This window comes from Saimiri boliviensis, chromosome 9, assembly GCF_048565385.1.
Source record: "Saimiri boliviensis isolate mSaiBol1 chromosome 9, mSaiBol1.pri, whole genome shotgun sequence".
Taxonomy (NCBI): Eukaryota; Metazoa; Chordata; class Mammalia; order Primates; family Cebidae; genus Saimiri; species Saimiri boliviensis.
The window spans coordinates 89,426,169-89,445,334 of NC_133457.1; the positions used below are offsets into that span (position 1 = coordinate 89,426,169).

At 35.2% G+C, this 19,166-nt stretch overlaps 1 pseudogene; it reads right to left on the reverse strand.

Moving 5' to 3' along the window:
- Positions 1–3,397: 3,397 nt before the first annotated feature.
- Positions 3,398–18,528, reverse strand: LOC101036552 (heat shock protein HSP 90-alpha pseudogene; annotated as a pseudogene).
- Between the last annotated feature and the right edge of the window lie 638 nt (positions 18,529–19,166).

Below are 19,166 nucleotides of genomic sequence, written 5' to 3' on the forward strand. Positions count from 1 at the left end.
TTTCTTTAAGTCTGTGTTCCCTGACTTCAATTTAGTGTTTCTCCACAAATCCATACGTTAAGCCTTTACTTTATGTTTATTCATTTTAATTCATTTCAGTTGCATAACAAAAAGTCATTTTACACACTTGGATGTTAAATTTTCCTGTAAGAAAAAATCACCAGGTAGCCTCAACAGCACATTTTAGTTGAAAGAAGTAAGTATTATTAAACTTAAACATAGGTTGATTGAGAAAATATAAACTGGTGAGTAGATAGAAAAAAAGTATTTTAAAAAATGAACAGAGCCTCACAGACTTATGGGACACTATCAAGCATATCAACATAAGTATAGTGGGAATAGCAGAAAGACAGAAAAGAAAGAAATGACCAGAAAAGCTATTTGAAGTAATAATGGCCAAAATGTTTCTAAATTTAATTTTTTTTATAAAACTGTAACCAACACATCCAAGAAGCTCAACAAATTTCAAGTGGAGTGAACTCTTTGACAATTAATAGCTAGATACACAATAGTCAAATTGTCAAAAATAAAATGAAATTAATACAACTATACAAAAAATTTACTCATCAACTCCAAGGGATCCTCAATAAAATTTCCTGCTGATTTCCCATCAGAAACCACAGAGGGCAGGAAGCAGTGGGTTGATGTATTCAGATACTGAAAGGCAGAGTCTCTACTAAGAATTCTATATCAACAAAATTGCTGTTCAGGGTTAAGAGGAACTTTCATTCATTTATGGTGGGAATAACAATGGTACACTCACTTTGGAAGACAGGTCAGCAGTATTTTATAAAGTTGAAAATTATCTTATTATACAATCTAGCAATCACATTTCTAGCTATTTACCCATCTGTCACCTATCATAGCTGTTTGGCTTAGTTTTAGAACATCATTAGAAAAAGTGTTTCTATGCAAGCCAGTAAAATTATGTTGATGAGTGTATGATATATGAAGAAGTGATTTGTATTACAATGATAGTACAATGAGGAGAAGAGAATAATGCTACAGAAGCAAAGTTTTTGTATATTATTGAAATTGGGTTGGTATTAATCTAACAAAATCATATTAAGTCAAGACATTAATTGCAACTCCCAGGGCAACAACTGATACAGTAACTCCAAAAATTGATTAAAATTGATGACACAAGAGAATTAATATGGCACCCTAAATATATCTATTGAACTCAAAGGTGGGTGTAAGCATATATGTATAGATCGATGGAATAGAAGTGACACTCCACACAATTTAGTGGAGAAAATCATAGTCTTTTCAATAAATCTGGAACAACTGAATATCCATCTGAAAAAAATATGAATTTGAATCCCTCTCTGACATCCCATAGAAAACTAAACTCAAAAGGGATCATACATTTAAAAGTGAGAGCTAACACTTTAAAACTTTATTTATTTATTTATTTTACTTTTTTACTTAACCAGCCATGGTAGCACATGACTGTAGTCCCAGCACTTGGGAGGCTGAGGTGGGAGGACTGCCTGAGCTTGGAAGATCAAGGCTGCAATGAGCCATAATTTTACCTCTGCAAAGTCTTGCTATGTTGCCCTTGCTGGTCTTGAACTCCTGGCTTCAGGCAATTGTCCCACCACAGCCTCCCAAAGTGCTGAGATTACAGGCATCAGCCACTGTGCCTGGTCCCATAACACTTTAAAACTCTTAAATGAAACAATGAATACAAATGTTTCTGACTTTGGAATAGGCAATGGTTTCTTAGACATGACACCTAAAGCACAAGGACCAAAGGGAAAAAAATAGCTTAATTGGAATTCAAAATGTAAAACTCTGGTGTTTTAAATAATAGTATCAAAAAGTGAAAAGATTACTCACAGAAAATTTGCAAATCAAATATCTCATAGGGTTTTACTAGACAGAAGAGATAATGGTCCTTTACAACTCAACAACCAAAGCAAAAACCCAATTTAAAAATGAACAAAGAATTTCAGTAGACATTTTTCAAAGTATATATAGAAATGGCCAATAAGAACATGAAAAGATGCTCAACATCATTAGTCATCAAGAACAATGCAAACTAAAACCACAGTGAGATACCATTTTATGCTCACTAGGATGGCTATAACAAAAACTAAAGACAATAACCCTATTGAAGATAATGTGGAGACACTGAAATCCTCATACTTTGCTGGTGTGAATGCAAAATGCTGCAGTAACTTTGGAAAACAGTTTGGCACTTCCTCAGAAAACATTAAGCAGATGTATCCTATGATCCAGCAATATCATTCCTAGGTATATACCCAAGAGAAATGGAAACATATGACTACACAAACAATTTAAAAGCAATGTTTATAGCAGGATTCTACATAACCACAAAGTAGAAACAATTTAAATTGCCATAAAATGATAAATGGATAATCTGTGTTATAACCATTGAATGGAATATCGTTTGGCAATAAAAAGGAATCAAGTACTGATAGACACACCTTTAAATGACGCTAAATGTAAAAAGGTAGTCACAGAAGGTTACACATTTTGCCATTCTATTTATATGAAATATATCGAATAGGCAAATTCACAAAGACAGATAGTAGACTAGTATTTTTCAAGGAAAAATACTAGTATTTGGGGAAAGAGAATGTGTAATTGACTGCTAATTGGCACAGGGTGTCTTTTTGGGGTGATGAATGTGTTCCAGAATTGATTGCAGTGATAGATGTGTGACCAATATCCTAAATACAGTTGGCACTTCATATGTATGAATTCCACATTCACAGATAAGACCCAACTGTATATCAAAAATAGTTGAAAATAAAACAATAAAAATAACAACATAACAATAAAAATAAAATAGGGTATAGCAACTACTTTACATAGCATTTACATTGTAGATTTATAAATAAGGAAGAGATGATTTAAATTATATGAGAGGATATGTGTAAATTATATGCAATTACTAAGAGACTTGAGAATCCTGGGATTAGGGTATTTACAAGGGTTCCTGGAAGGAATCCCCAGTAGACACAAAGGGACAACTCTATACTAAAGATCTCTGAATTATATATTTTAAATGAGTGAATTTCATGAAAGGTGAACTGTATCTCAATGAAATTCTTAAAGTAAAATGAAACCTATTTACTTATGAAATTGGCTGATCTACTTGTCTTAGTTCAGTTGTGCTGCTATAACCAAATGCCTGAGATAGCATAATTTATAAGGAACAGAATTCTGTTTCATCACAGTTCTGGAGGTGGGAAGTCCAAGATCAAGGTGCCAACAGGTTTGGTTGCCTGGTAAAGTCTGCATCCTCCGGAGGGGAGGAAGACTGTGTCCTCACATGGAAGGAGGTTGAAGGGAGATAAATACTAAGAAAAATCTCTTTGATAAGGGCCTTAATCCCATTCCTGAGGGAGGAGCCCTTATGGTTTAATCACCTCTTAATACCATCTCCTTCGAGGGGTGGCATTTCTTCAGTTATAGCTGCAATGGTATCATCAGTAGTAGGGTCATTGTCATCAATACCCAGACCAAGTTTGATCATACTGCAGATTCTGTTAACCTGTGTCTAGGGATCTTCCAGAATGAAGCTGGAAGAAAGGAGCGCAGTTTCTTAAAGCAAAATGACCAGATCTTTCACAGACTTGCCGCTTATCGGTTTCTGCCTTTTGCCTTAAGGTCTCAGTAATGGAATGGTCAGGGTTTATCTACAGGTGTTCTTTGCTGCCATGTAGCCCATTGTTAAGTTGTCTCCTAGGACTTAAGCTTTTATGATTCTCTCCATGTTTGCTGTCCAGCCATTTGTGCTTGTGACAATACAGTATGGAGGCCTCACCAATCAGTTTGACACAACCACCTTTTCAATTTTTTTCTCCAATATGTCTTTCATAATTTTGCAGAGGTTCTCAAACTTTGCTTTTTTCTCTTCCTTTTTCTTTTCCTCTTCTTCATCCTCTGTAAGTTCCAAGCCCTCTTTGGTGACTAATCCTAAAGTCTTCTCCTCAAATTTCTTCAGCTGTTGGACACAGTACTCATCAATGGGCTCGATCATGTAGATCATTTCTAAGACATGCTTCCGAAGACGTTCCACAAAGGCTTTGTTAGCTACCTGGTCCTTGGTCTCACCTGTGACATAATAGGTACGTTTCTGGGAAGATGATGACACATCATGTGTGGAAGAAGTAGATTAAGCTCCAGCTGAGGGGGGATGTACCTGTTGAATACTCTACAATTCCTTTGATAATACATTTTCAAGGATATTTTTCTTTATTTTTTGTTAACATAAAAAAGTCTCCTGTAATCCCAGCACTTTGGGAGGCCAAGGTGGGTGGGTCATGAGGTCAGGTGATCGAGACAATTCTGGCCAACATGGTGAAACCCTGTCTCTACTAAAAATACAAAAAAATTATCTGGGTGTGGTATCGCATGCCTGTAGCCCCAGCTACTTGGGAGGCTGAGGCAGGAAAATTGCTTGAACCCAAGAGGCGGAGATTGCAGTGAGCCAAGATCGCGCCACTGCACTACAGCCTGGGTGACAGTTCAACTCTGTCTCAAAAAAAATTAAAATAAAATAAAATAAAAAGTCTCTATGGCATTAAAAAACTACAAGGGAAGACAAGATTTCTGTTTACTTCTAAGTGATGCTGTGATACCTTAGGCACTAAAGCAGAGCTAATCATGCTCTTTTAGTTTCACATGGCTTATTTTAACAGATCGAAGTAATGTGTGTTGGAAGATAACACGTAACATGATGTTAACTTCGTGGTCTAAAGTGTTTAGCTATCAAGCTGGATTCCTTGGTAGACCAAATCTTGTTATCAACGTGTTCCTGAGCTATACTTTGATGTTTAGAAGAAAGCATTTGTTACATCTTGTAGGATTTACTTTTTGAACTTTTCATTCCCTGTAGCTGCCAGTTCTTCATGGACTAGTCCTCTAGAAATAGGTTAAACCGAAGCAACTTGATGAAACTCTCCTCAGGGCTTGTTTTCCAAAGAAAAGTATTGCTTGGAGGAGCAAAGTTATAAGCCTACCTAAGCATATCATACAGCTGTTCAAAAATAACTCAGAGCCGGTCTTGTGGATGGAAATGTAGTGCTCGGGTCACATTCTGCTTAAAGTTATAACAAATGCAAATGAGTTGAAAGAAAAAAAAATACCATCTCAATACCTGAATCTTGGAGGTGACACGTCAAATCACAGCACTACTGCTTACCTTTTTAAAAGTATTACTGTATATCTGAACTTGCCCATGAATCAGGAAACTGAAGGCATAAGAAAGGGAAATAGAAACCACTTAAACAAATAAGCTGGAATTTAGCAAATGTTTCCATTCTTAATGCATTAAGCTCAAACTACACTTTTTGTAATTGAGATTCTTCTTCATACCTCCTTCTCCAGTAACACTATTATGACTTCTAACTCAAGGTATAAGAATAAGAATCCCTAGGGATAATTTTTTTAATTACCTCAAAGTCATAGTTAAAAATGTTTTTCTTCTCTCTATGATACCAAGATTCTGAATTAGTAGTGTCAGTTCAAGGCTTGCACTTCCCTCTGTGATCTGGAATTCGAAATACAAGAATGGCAGCTACAGAGAGACTCTCTGAAATTACATCATATATAATAGAGGTTTTCAAGCATGGAAACATTTCATGAAAATATAATTTACCTGTCTTAATAATGTGAGCAGGAATTAAAGAAAACATTTTAACTTATAGCCAAAGTCCCCATCACCACCATTTCAGAACATGTGGATCTGCTTTGTGGACTTACACAGTTTCCAATTCACAGAAGATGGAAGATGAGAAGCAGGGGAAAGACATTCACAAAATGCTGTAGGAAGAGCACATTTTGTAAAAATGCCTGCTTTTCAATAATCTAGAGGAATACAAGAAATAGAATTTATTAAAGACACTTCAGAAATAAAAATAGTTTGGCCATAAAGCACTTTGCAATGGCAAACTTTATTTAGTAGTGAAACTCATTATAAACTCAGACCATTTTAGTCCTAGTTAATGAATTATCAGAAAAATTATTGTTTCATCAAAACCCTGCAGCATAGAAGACATGCAACATAAATGTCAATATCAAGTTAAATTAGCTTTAATTAGATGTGCCATAAAACCCCTTACTAAGGAAAATAACACAGTGGATTCTTGGGTTAATACTGGAGATTTCAACAAATTTTAAAAGCAGATGGCTATATTTTGTTCCCCAAAGTTTGTAACTCTATTTATTCAAATTCCCTCCTTCCTTAAAGGTGAGATTTCAAGCCAACTATTTGAGGGTCCTATGTCCCTCCCTTTCTATTCTGTTTCTTTCTCCAAAGTCAACCAACAATGGCATTTTTGTGTAAGTTAGTGCTTCTCAAACTTTAAAGTATAGATGGAATTATCTGAATATCTTATTCAAGTGCAGATTATGATGCAGTAGGTTTAGAGTGGGGTGTGAGAATTTGCATTTCTTATCAGCTTGTAATCTGGCTGATGCTGGTAAGTCTACAATTAACACTTAGAACAGGAAATGTTCAAGCCATATATATTCACATGGAATTATTTCTATTCCTTGTGCCTATTCTCAGCTAGACTCAGAGTCTCTTGAGTACAGAGACAATTAATTTCTATTTTTTTATTTGCCTCCATCTTCTAGCATAGGCATCGTTAACATTCTCAATAAAAGACAGGTATTTGTCAGTTGACTTTGCTAAAAACAGGGCAATAGCCATTCATCACCGCATCCTCAACCATTTTCAAGTTAATTTGAGACCAGTACTGGATCACTTTTACTCATTGTCTCAGCGGTATAATCATAGTTGCTTCAGCTGTGCTCACTGACCCTCATTAATCTTCCTGAAGTGATGCTTTTAGAGGTAAACAAATCGAGTCAATGAAAAAGGCAAACTGATGACTAGACACAGTTGTTCTCCTCCTGTTAATACTTAGAAATTATCGATCATGTAGTCAAGCTTGAAAGAAAGAAAAGACCATTTACCTGTGCCTGGAATGAAAAGATAATGAAGAAAGTAAATACGAGTGATCCTGTGGCAGTATATTTGAGTATAAGAGCAGAGGGAGGCCCTAGTGGGTGGAGCAATGTTCTTCACACAAACCTAGTGACAGCACAAGTGACTAGTGCAGCACACAGAGATGCACTCTCAAGATCTCCCTTCAAGGAAGAGTGTATTGCCCAACTGTGAGGGGTGTCATTATCCGATAGCCTTCTAGTGTTAACTTCATCAGGTTCTCCTCGGCTTTATGTCATCATAGGGGTAGCCCTGACCAATGACAGAGTCAGCCTGTGGTACAAAGTCTGGCCATATCTGTACAATATGACTATTTTGTGAGCCATCTTTGTCCTAGAGCTTGTTGGCTTAACAGAGACCTTATTAGACATGTATTGAACTCTGATGGCACCACCTCCCAATCCATTTCCTCCCTTTTACATTTAAAAGTGTTATTCCTCAGTAAATCTTTTGCACTCCTAACTGTATGCTATCATCTGCTTCCTGGAAGACCAAAATGATGTGCCCAATGGTGCCCATGAAGTGGGAGTTAGAACGTACCCCTTGAAAGGAGTGTCTCCTGTTAGTCTAGGTATGGTCACCATTAATTGAATTACTCAAGTTATGTTATACTTTCATCTTAATTGGAGGTTTTTGAAAGACAATCAAAACAAAATAAACATATCAGGAACAAAAATAAAATCAACTACATTTTCCAGACTTCCATGCAGCCAGGGAAGTGAAAAAGAACCAGTTTCCATCAATCCTTGCACTCACATAAGACTGTAAGGTAGAAAAGAGTTGAGGTGATTTTCAACCACTTTTACAAGCAAGCCTGTGGAATTGTGGGTGTTTCTGCAGTAGCAGTTGAGTGCCTGTCCTTTCATTTCCAGGGAGTAGAGAGATGCTTGTGGCAGTGACAATGGAGGCAGAAGTGAATTCTTGGTTCCACCATAGCACTGATGCTGGCTCCAGGGTAGTATGAGTTTGTTAGTCTAGGGATAGTTTCTAGAATCAATTTCTTCAATTCTTACAATCTAATTCAATATATTAAACATTTTCTTGTACCTTATATAAACCTTGACAGATATGCCAGAGAAACAATAAGAAAACATGCAAACAACCTAAGAACATGATGTTACCCTGTGAGAAATGGAAGCTCTAGGCCAGCCTTGTATTCACGTGTTGGAATACCAAGTTAGATCAAGCATTACAACTCACTCAGGACAAGTTAAACTACCCAGGCTTTAGCAAAACAAATAAAACATTATTTTATTGAGACTCCTTCCCTCCACAACCCATAGCAGATAAATTTTTCACCCACTGTAAAAGCAAACTGTGCTAAAGACAATAGCATATGAGAATTCCAAAATCATATTAGGAATCATATTCCCAAGAAGAAAGGCAGGGGAATGCATCAAGCAGAAGAAATAGCAAGAAGGAAAAGTTAAAGGCAATATGAAACATTTTGGGCAACAGAGCAAGACTGTCTCAAAAAGCAAAACAAAATAATATGGAAAAAAAAACAGATTCAAAAACTTAATAAACAGAATTTCTAAGAGTGCAAACCACTAAGTTATAATGGGCCAAAATAGAAAGACCATGACTCTCATACAACTATGAAGATAAATACATGCCAAAGAGTTTATTTCATTAGAGAAACAAGTAAATATTATAACCACTTCAAAAATGAATGCAAAGAACAGATGCATTTATAGATAGAAAATATTGTAATAACCGCAGAAGAGTGGGGATAGATTTTTCACAGTAGGGAGGGGAGCAGTCAACTGAACTCCTATAGGACAGGATAGAGTTTGTCAATACAGAGAATTATTTGCATTAATATCATCTATAATTCATGAAGTTGTAAAGTAACTACTGTAGAATCTGGATCAAAAAACTTGGAATCCTGTCATCTAGAAACTAGACGATGTATAGTTTTCCAGTGAAGTAACTTTTTTCCCCTACAAAGGTTAAGTCATTGAAAATAAAACTAATAGGAAAAAAAAACAGTTAATGAAAGATCTAATACAAACTTGTCTCACTAAATTCCCCAAATACACCATTGCGAGTGAAATGATGACAAATATATAAATGAGTTTGACAGATGTAAAGTAAAGGGTCAAATAGGAAGCTCTATAGATTAGGCCAAATTGTAAGCATTTTTCAAAATTCATAAAACTATATACTCAAATGGGTAAATTTTAAATATGCAAAGTGTATCTCATAAAATGCATATATAAAATAAGATACCATTTAATCTCTCTCAGGGGAGCCATGATAATCGCAAGAATTGGAGAGGATTTGAGGATCAATGAATCTATCTGGTGGCCATTCTGGAAAACAATATGAAAAGATCAAGGAGTTGAATACATGATTACCTGTGACTCAAAAACTTCCCTGAAAGAGAACGTGCTAAAGAAATTTATACGTGCTCATGACAAATGCTTATTACTATCTTACTGATTTCTTTTTTGGAGGGGGGAGTTGTGGGGGAGGGATTACTTCCAGACTGTGCCCTCCAGTATCTTATTCAATATTGATTCATGTGTATCATAAGAAAAGAATGTAGAATCTAAGATAACAGTCTTTAGTATCTTGCATACATGGCTTCAAAGATTCCAAGCTGTGAGATTTTAGCAAGTCATTGAATTTCTCTGAGCCTTGGTTTATTCCTCTTTATTTTTTAATTTTAAAAATTAATTTATTTTTTATTTTTCCATAGGTTATTGGGGTACAGGTGGTATGTGGTTATATGAGTAAGTTCTTTATGATGATTTTGGTGTGCCCATCGCCTGAGTAGTATACAGTGCACCTTATGTGTAGTCTTTTATCCCTCACCCTCATCCCATTCTCCCCAAGTCTCCAAAGTCCATAGAAGTATTCTTATGGTTTTGTGTCCTCATAGCTTAGCTCTCACATATCAGTGAGAACATAATGATGTTTGATTTTCCATTCCTGAGTTACTTCACTTAGAATAATAGTCTCCAATCTCATCCAGCTCACTGCAAATGCTGTTAATTCATTTCTTTTTATGGCTGAGTAGCATTCCATCATTATATCTATCTATCTATCTATCTATCTATCTATCTATCTATCTATCTATCATCTATCTATCTATCTATCTATCTATCTATCTACCTACCTATCTATCTATCTATCTCTATATATCTGTATCTCACAGTTTCTTTATCCACTCCTTGATGATAGGCATTTAGGTTGGTTCCATGATTTTGCAATTGTGAATCGTGCTACTGTAAACATGCCTGTGCAAGTCTCTTTTTCGAATAGTGACTGCTTTACTTCTAGGTAGGTACTCAGTAGTGGGACTGCTGGATCAAATGGTAGTTCTACCTTTAGTTCTTTAAGGAATCTCCACACTGTTTCCCATAGTGGCTGTCCTAGTATACACTGTCACCAGCAGTGTAAAAATGTTCCCTGATCACCACATCCATGCCAACATCTACAGTTTTTTCATTTTTTGATTATGGCCATTCTTGCAGGAGTAAGGTGATATCACATTGTGGTTTTTATTTGCATTCCCCTGAACAACACACATGCCCATCAAAATGAAAAAAAAAAAAAAAAAGAAGATAAATTAAGGTACAGCTAATGAAACACTATACATCCTCATCAAATGAACTAGATCCACCTACATCAAGCTAGTTAAATTTTGAAATGTCATGGAGTTAAAAACAATTATTTGTTAAATTTTGAAATGTTGTTGAATTAAAAACAATTGTGGTTAAATTTTGAAACACGGTTCTCGAGTTAAAAACAATTAAGTTGAAGATAATTATATACAGTTCCATCCATACTCTGTGTACTTTTAAAACTTTCCAGAATATCACATTGATTTTAAAACCTAATTGGGAGGGATATATACATCTTGAAGACAATGGTCAACTCACAGAAAGAGAAAAGCAGGTGGAGTTGGGTAGGGTCTCACTTGCAGCTTCCTCTGTGTAGAACATTTTATTTATATTTAAAATATATCTAAAGTAAAATCAACTAAAAATTACCATTTGTGGTATCTGTCTCATGGCTACATGTACTGGAAGTTATACATTATTCTATCCATTTTTATGTATCTTTGAAATATTTCATGAAAGAAGGGAAGAAGAAAAAAATGAAAGAAGAAATTTAAAAAGAAGGAAATGTCATGTTTTAGAAAATAAATCTGAAATCAGAGGTCCTATCTAATGTTCTAGTCAGTGGGTATTTCAACCCTTTTCTCAGCAAAACACATCTCAGGAAACAAAATCAGTAGGTTTAAAAATGTAGAATGAAGTGGAAACTGAATTACAGAGAAATGAACAGAAATGCAATGATCAAGGAGGAAAGTGGCATAGTATGTTAAATCTCAGCCCACTGAGTTTCCAAGGTCTTTAGAAACTATTAGGCAATTAGTCACTTCAAGGACCCTGGAGGCAACAAAGTTCAATATTTCTCATTTCAGAAAATGAAGAAGTAAAGTTAAAAGACTGCAACAATGTTCAAGTTTGCAAAGACAGTCTGTCTAGTAGGCACTAGGATTAAAGTTCCCTTCTTACGTTTTTGAGACTTCAGTTCAAATACCTTTGAAACAATTTCATTTCTGCCTGTTTGGCTGTTCTTCCACATAAGAGGCTAACTAATTTGACAATATTTAAGTTCCTCCTTTATTTTATCTTTTCCCAAATTCTTTTTGGGAGTCTTCCAGCACCTTCATAAAAATACCTATTACAGCCTTCTAACCGTAATATTTTCATCTGACACACGGCGTCCCAGGGTAAATATTGTCCCTTCCCAAAGAACTGGGTTACAGTTAAGTATGTACTCTTCCTATCATAAAAATAACAATCCTCTATCAAGTATAATAAAACCTCAGCTTCTACTTTTATTATAGTTTTATAAAGCAAATCCATATGTTTCATCTTATGAGAGGTAATGATATTTGTAATTTGTAGCCCTACATTTGGACAATAATAGTAAAATAGGCTTACTCTTAAAAGAAATAAGTAAAGGGAATAATTATGGATACTTTATGTATTTTTAAAATTAAAAAATTTGAGAAAGCAAATACAATGCATATGCATGTAATATATTTGAACTACCAATATGTGCATTTCCTTATTTGCAAACTGGTTTCTCTATGGCATTTTATCCACCATGAAATTATAGCCATAAGTCTTTGAGCCACAGGGAAATAGGAGGATGTGGTGAAAGAAAAAATCCTGACAGAGAAGAGAATATAGATTGTGAAAAAGATTAGAACATTATATAAATAAAAAATTGTAAAACATTCTCTTGTACATCTGAGAGGTACTGTTCAAATATGCAAACTCATTATGGTTTCAAAAAAAGGTAAATAGTGTGGAATATAGAAAAAAAAACAGGGTTCAGTGGCTCTCACCTATAATCTCAACACTTTGGAAAGCCTAGCTGCGAGGATTGCTTGATTCGAAGAGTTCGAGACCAGCCTGGGCCACAGAGCAAAACCTCTGTAGCAATTAAAAAAAAAAAAAAGAAAAAAGAAAAACAGACCAATTTCCAACAAATAATACTATCTAAAATATAAAAAATATATTTAAATATATTTAAACATAAATATATTACATATATTTTATATATTAATGAATATATATAAACATACATATAAATACATATTCATATATATTTATATGTATATATAACATAAAATATATATTTTATATATTTTCAAATATAAAAAATAAATATATATAACATAAAATATATAAAATTTAAAAAACATATAAATAATATTTTTTAAAAATTCATTATACTCTAAGTTCTGGGGTACATATGCTGATCATGCAGATTTGTTGCATATGTATAAATGTGCTATGGTGGTAGTTTGCTGCATCCACCGCCCGGTCATCCACATTAGATATTTCTCCTAATGCTATCCCTCCTCTATCCCCTCACCTGCTATTCCTTCCCTAGCCACCCACCTCCCAGGCACCAGTCTGTGATGTTCCCCTTCAGGCGTCTGTGTGTTCTCATTGTTCAACACCCACTTGTGAGTGAGAACATGCAGCATTTGGTTTTCTGTTTTTGTGTCAGTTTGCTGAGAATGGTTTTCAGTTTCATCCATGTCCCTGCAAAGGACATGAACTTACCCTTTTTTATGGCTGCATAGTATTCCATGGTGTATACGTGCCACATTTTCTTTATCCAGTCTATCATTGATGGGCATTTGGGTTGGTTCCAAGTCTTTGCTATTGTGAACTGTGTCCCAATAAACATACATGTGCATGTGTCTTTATATTAGAATGGTTTATAATGTTTGGGTATACACCCAGTAATGGGATCACTGGATCAAATGGTATTTCTATTTCTAGATCCTTAAGGAATCACCACACTGTCTTCCACAATGGTTGAATTAATTTACACTCCCACCAACAGTGTAAAAGTGTTCCTATTTCACTGCATCTTCTCCAGCATCTGTTGTCACCTGATTTTTTAATGATCGCCATTCTAACTGGCATGAGGTGGTATATCAATGTGGCTTTGATTTGCATTTCTCTAGTGACAAATGATGATGAGCTTTTTTTCATGTTTGTTGGCTGCATAAATGTCTTCTTTTGAAAAGTGTCTTCATATCCTTTGTTCACTTTTGGATGGGGTTCTTTTTGTCTTGTAAATTTGTTTAAGTTCTCCATAGATTCTGGATATTAGCCCTTTGTTAGATGAGTAGATTGCAAAACTTTTTCCCATTCTGTTGGTTGCCAGTTTACTATGTTGATAGTTTCTTTTGCTGTGCAAAAGCTCTTAAGTTTAATTAGATCCTATTTGTCTATTTCAGCTTTTGTTGCCATTGGTTTTGGTGTTTTAGTCATGAAGTCCTTGCCCATGCCTATGTCCTGAATGGTATTGCCTAGGTTTTCTTCTAGAATTTTTATGGTGTTAGGCCTCATGTTTAAATCTTTAATCCATCTAGAGTTAATTTTTGTATGAGGTATAAGGAAGGGGTCCGGTTTCAGCTTTCAGCATATGGCTAGCCAGTTTTCCCAACACCATTTATTAAATAGGGAATCTTTCCCCATTGCTTGTTTTTGTCAGGTTTGTCAAAGATCAGATGGTTGTAGTTGCATGGTGTTCTTTCTGAGGCCTCTGTCCTGTTCCATTGGTCTATATCTCTGTTTTGGTACCAGTACCATGCTGTTTTGAGTACAGTAGCCTTGTAATATAATTTGAAGTCAGGTAGCATGATGCCTCCAGCTTTGTTGTTTTTGCTTAGGATTGTCTTGGCTATGTGGCCTCTTTTTGGTTCCATATGAAGTATAAGGCATTTTTTCCAATTATGTGAAGAAAGTCATTGGTAGCTTGATGGGGATAGCACTGACTCTATAAATTATTTTGAGCAGTATGGTCATTTTCATGATATTGATTCTTCCTAACCATTATCATGCAATGTTTTTCCATCTGTTTGTGTCCTCTCTTCTTTCCTTGAGCAGTGATTTGTAGTTCTCCTTGAAGAGGTCCTTCACATCCCTTGTTAGTTGCATTCCTAGTTGCATTTATTCCTTTGTAGCAATTGTGAATGGGAGTTCACTCATGATTTGACTCTCTATTATTGGTGTATAAGAATACTTGCAATTTTTGTACATTAATAATGTTTTGCAATATTGTCATGTTCATTATGTTTTATTAAATTTATACATGATTAATTCAAGCAAAAAAGAAAAGTAATAAAAGACAAAAGCACACCCACACATACACACACACATGCACACACACACACACACAATTCCATCACCCAGAATTAATTGTTATGAATATTAAAGTTGCATTATTTCAAACATTTCTTCTTATGGATTGACAGATTAAACTACTATAAAATAGTATACTGTAAATATCATTTCAATAAAATCCCTTAAATAAACCTTTGCATAAATTGAAGAGAATTTCCTCCTCTCACACTTTTTCTATCTCCTTCTAGCTCTCTTTTTTTCTGTTGGTCTGTCTGTCTTTCAGCCTTTCTGTATTTTTCCTTTCTCTCTTTCTGAGCTTCCTTTTTTCAAAGTTTATTACTTTTTCAAAGGGAGTAAAGTATTAGGTTTACTCCATTTCTTTTATAACTTCTGATAGTTTTTATTTTGCTGGCTTTTATTATTGTTGGTTTATTTTATCAAGTACTAAAAAAGAGACATTCGTAATTTGTCTTATTTCTCAATGTCAACGTGAAAATAGTTTCAACCTGCTTCCCTTTTATGTATTTGGTATGGTACATACTTTTTTTTTAAACCAGTTTTTAAAATTCTTCAAAGACTTTTTGTTAAGAATAAACAAAGGAAGAATTGTAACATTTTTAAGGAAAAGGAAGGAATAAGGCAGACCACATTATAGAAGAAATGAAAACTATTTTCTTTATAGATATATTTTTAAAATGCCATTTGAAAAATACCCAGGACTTAAACATTATTTGGAATTTTATATTTCATAGCATGAAAAGGAGGGACTATGGAAGTCAGAGAAATGCAATTACAGTCAACTCTCCAAATCTTTGGGTTCCACATCTGTGGTTCAACCAACCACAGATCAAAAATAGTTTTTTAAATGAACAGTTGGGTCTGTCTTGAACATTTACAGGACTTTTTTCTTGTTATTACTTCCTAAACAATAGGATATATTTATTATTGACATTGCATTTACATGTGCTAGGTATTATAAGTAATCTAGAGATGACCTGTTAAAAGTATACAGCAGGACGTACATAGGTTATATAAAAGCACTACACCATTTTACGTAAAGGACTTGAGCAAATCCATGGATTCTGATATCCTCGAGGGATCCTGGAACCAGCCCTCATGAATACCAGTGATGAATACACAGATTACTTTTTTTTAAATCTCCCATTACTGTTTGCTGAAAACCAGGTGTTCCCAAGCAGCTTCTCAGGAATCCCAGTGCCAAAGCTTCACGGTGCCCTCATGGATGGAACCCCAGAACTGTCCATCTGGGACATTGTAAGCTAGTGTAGACACACTATAATGGAGAACTGATCACACAATATAACTTGCTTTATTCTTCATTTAAGGACTATAATCCACAGACCTTGTCAAAAGCTTTTTAGTTAAAGTTTTCAAATTAAAAAAAATGCAGCCTACGGGTATTTTATCAGAATGTGTTCAATAATCCTCTAATACATCACAGACCTATTTTGCCTCTTATCAATTTAAGCAATGATTAAAGGCAGATTTGGGCATTGAAAGAAACTAAACACCCAACGTGTTTAACCATAGAAATAATCTAGTTCTATAGAGTTCATATACACATATGTATGAGATTTAATACATACATAATTTACATTAAAATAGATTAAAATATTTTGTTATATCATTAACTCACTGCTTACATTCTATCCTATAAAATGTTCACAGGATAGAAAAGCCATCTTTCTTAAATTAAACTTGACCCAGCAGGATGTTTAAAAGCTACATGTAAGAGCAAACAGTTTAAGCAACTAAAGATCTAGGCCTTGATGGTTTGGTCTGGGAATTCGACTGACTGTTAAATAATCATCTAATTGAGAGTGTGGAGAGGACACTGAGGAGTCATGCAGGAACAACTCTCCTGCATCTGAAATTGAGATGAATTATATGCCCATAAAATATGAGGTACAGATCAAGTTACCCATTATGTTACACAAAGAATCAAGGAAACAGAGTAAGCAGGGCAGCTAGTTAAGAAAATCTATAAAATTAAACCTCATCTGTTTGAAAATCAACTTGAACTAGACGGAGAATACATATCATTATATGTACAGTAGGTAAATTGTGATTTGAGTGGAATGTATTTGTATATAAAGTCTTAGCCAATATAAGGTCTTTTCCTAAATTTTCACAAATTAGCCTCTCTAAACAAGGCTGATTAAGTTTATTCTCTATCATTATCTCAGGGGCACGACAACATGAGATAATTTTTTTAAATTTGTAGTAGTGTGGGGTGGAGTGGAGAAGACCACTGTTGAAGAGCCATATGGCCAGACAGGGTCAATGACTCATATGCTTCTCTACATAGGGCCACCTCGGTTTGGAAATTTGGGATAAATCAGTTATAAAGAGTTAGAAGAATAAATTTATGTCTTGTCTTTCTATTCCAATCTAGACCCTGAGGTCCTGGTGACCTAATCTATTTGGAAACTCCCAGAATAAAAGAGGAAACATTCCATTAACTCCCTTTTAATACAAGCCCCGTGCTTCCTCCCCTGTTCTGATGTACTTCTGATTCTAAGAACTAATTGGGTCTGGCTTATGCAACACTAATTGTTCTAGATATTTTACAGAAATTAATGTCAGCATTTCTCACAGGACTGGAATTTCCCACCAGCTTCTGAAGACCGGCAGAGAAAACTAAAATTTGAGAAAACATTCTCATTCAAGGTTAAACTTTCAATAGAATCTTATGCAAGCTACATTTTTAACCAGCCTTACTAAACCAACCAAAAGGTAATCTAGGAAAATAGAAAAAAATGTATTTTACATGTGCACATACCTACACATACATGTATACATTTGAAAACACAAGTAATATTTTGGTTAAGAGTCATTAGAAACATGTCATTTCAATAATAAAGAACTTATTTTGTTTTAAGGTGATAATGAAGATGATGATGCTGATAGTAACAACAAAAACAAAAATAATAAATTGAGTGTTTCCCTGAGATACAAACAAACTTTTGAAAAAGAATCATCACCACCAACCCCCAGACACTGTTATCACTTAGAGGTCAGAGATGCTGGGTTCTGGAAAAACCTGAAACTATCTCAGAGTCTTACAAGCTAGGCTGGAGCTTTGTGGGAAACGAATCTCCCCACGGTTGTATACTCATAACCCTGAAGAAGCAATCCCCAAAAGCAATGCTATTGGACAAGAAAAGCCTATGTCACAGGGTAAAGGGGCCAGTAGTAGACCTAGTCCACATGTCTAGTAGAGTAATAGCTTATTTCCTTTGTAACAGATAAAGAAGGGAGTCATTTTCCAGGTTTTTCTTGATGGGTAGATGATGGAGATTAAGTGGAGAGGAATACTACTCTAGATCAGTTTCTGGGAGTGAGGACATCTTCATGGCTGCAGGCATGGCTGACATCTCAATAGTCACACATATCATACAGTCCAGTAGCCATGATTTATCTGCTTCAACCCTGTAATGTCTCATTTCCATAAACCAAAATTAAGATACTTAAAAATTTTTTTAATGTGCTTATCCTTCAGGCCCCATCTTAAAGGTTTCTACATCATTGAGGATGTCTCTAAACACCCACAGTGGTTAGAAATTCCTGTTATAAAGCTCATAAAACTCTGTAATTTTTCTTGTATTTATTACAAGTTAATAATAGAATTGTCTGTAATTATTTGTTTAATACATTAAGATCCATTGCCATCTCTTAACAAATGGCTTAGCATAAAGTGAGCATTTAATAGGGCATTGTATATCAACTGAGTGAATAAATAAATGAACAAACCTGGGAGTTTCCATCTTCAACTGCTGTCGTTTCATCTCCAAAATTTGTCTTTTCAACTTGTCTCCATTCCAACATGTCCCAAACCACCATAGTTTCTGAAAAATAGATGTATTCATCAGAGTGATCCGTTATAGTCTTGTCCTTGACCAACCCAGATGTCTCCTACAAGAGGCCTCCCACTGCACTTAAAATTAAATCCAAACTCCTTTTTCTGACTAACCAAGCTCTGCATGATTTTACACTTGACAGTTCCTTTAAGCATATCGCATGCTACTTTCTCACTTGCTCCTACTGCTCAAATCCCAGGGTTTATAATCCTTCCTAGAATGTCCTCATCTTCTTTATGTCTGGAATCCTTTTGTACAACTTTCACCTGGTATTTTAAAGAGTCTTCAATTAAAAGTGATATTCTTTGGATTTGTGCCCCCTCCAAATCTCATGTTGAAATGTGATTTCTAGTGTTAGAGTTGGGGCCTTGTGTGAGGTATTGGATCATAGAAGAAGATCCCTCATGAGTGGTTTAGCACCATCCCCTTAGTAATAAGTGAGTTCTTGCTCAGTCATATCATGCAAGATCTGATTTAAAAAGAGTCTGGGACTTCCCCCTTCACTGCCTCACACCTGCTCTTACCATCTAACAAGCCTGCTCCCACTTTGCCTCCTGTTATGACTGCAAGCTTCCTGAGGCCCTCACCAGAAGCAACTACCTTTAGAGCCTACAGAGCAGC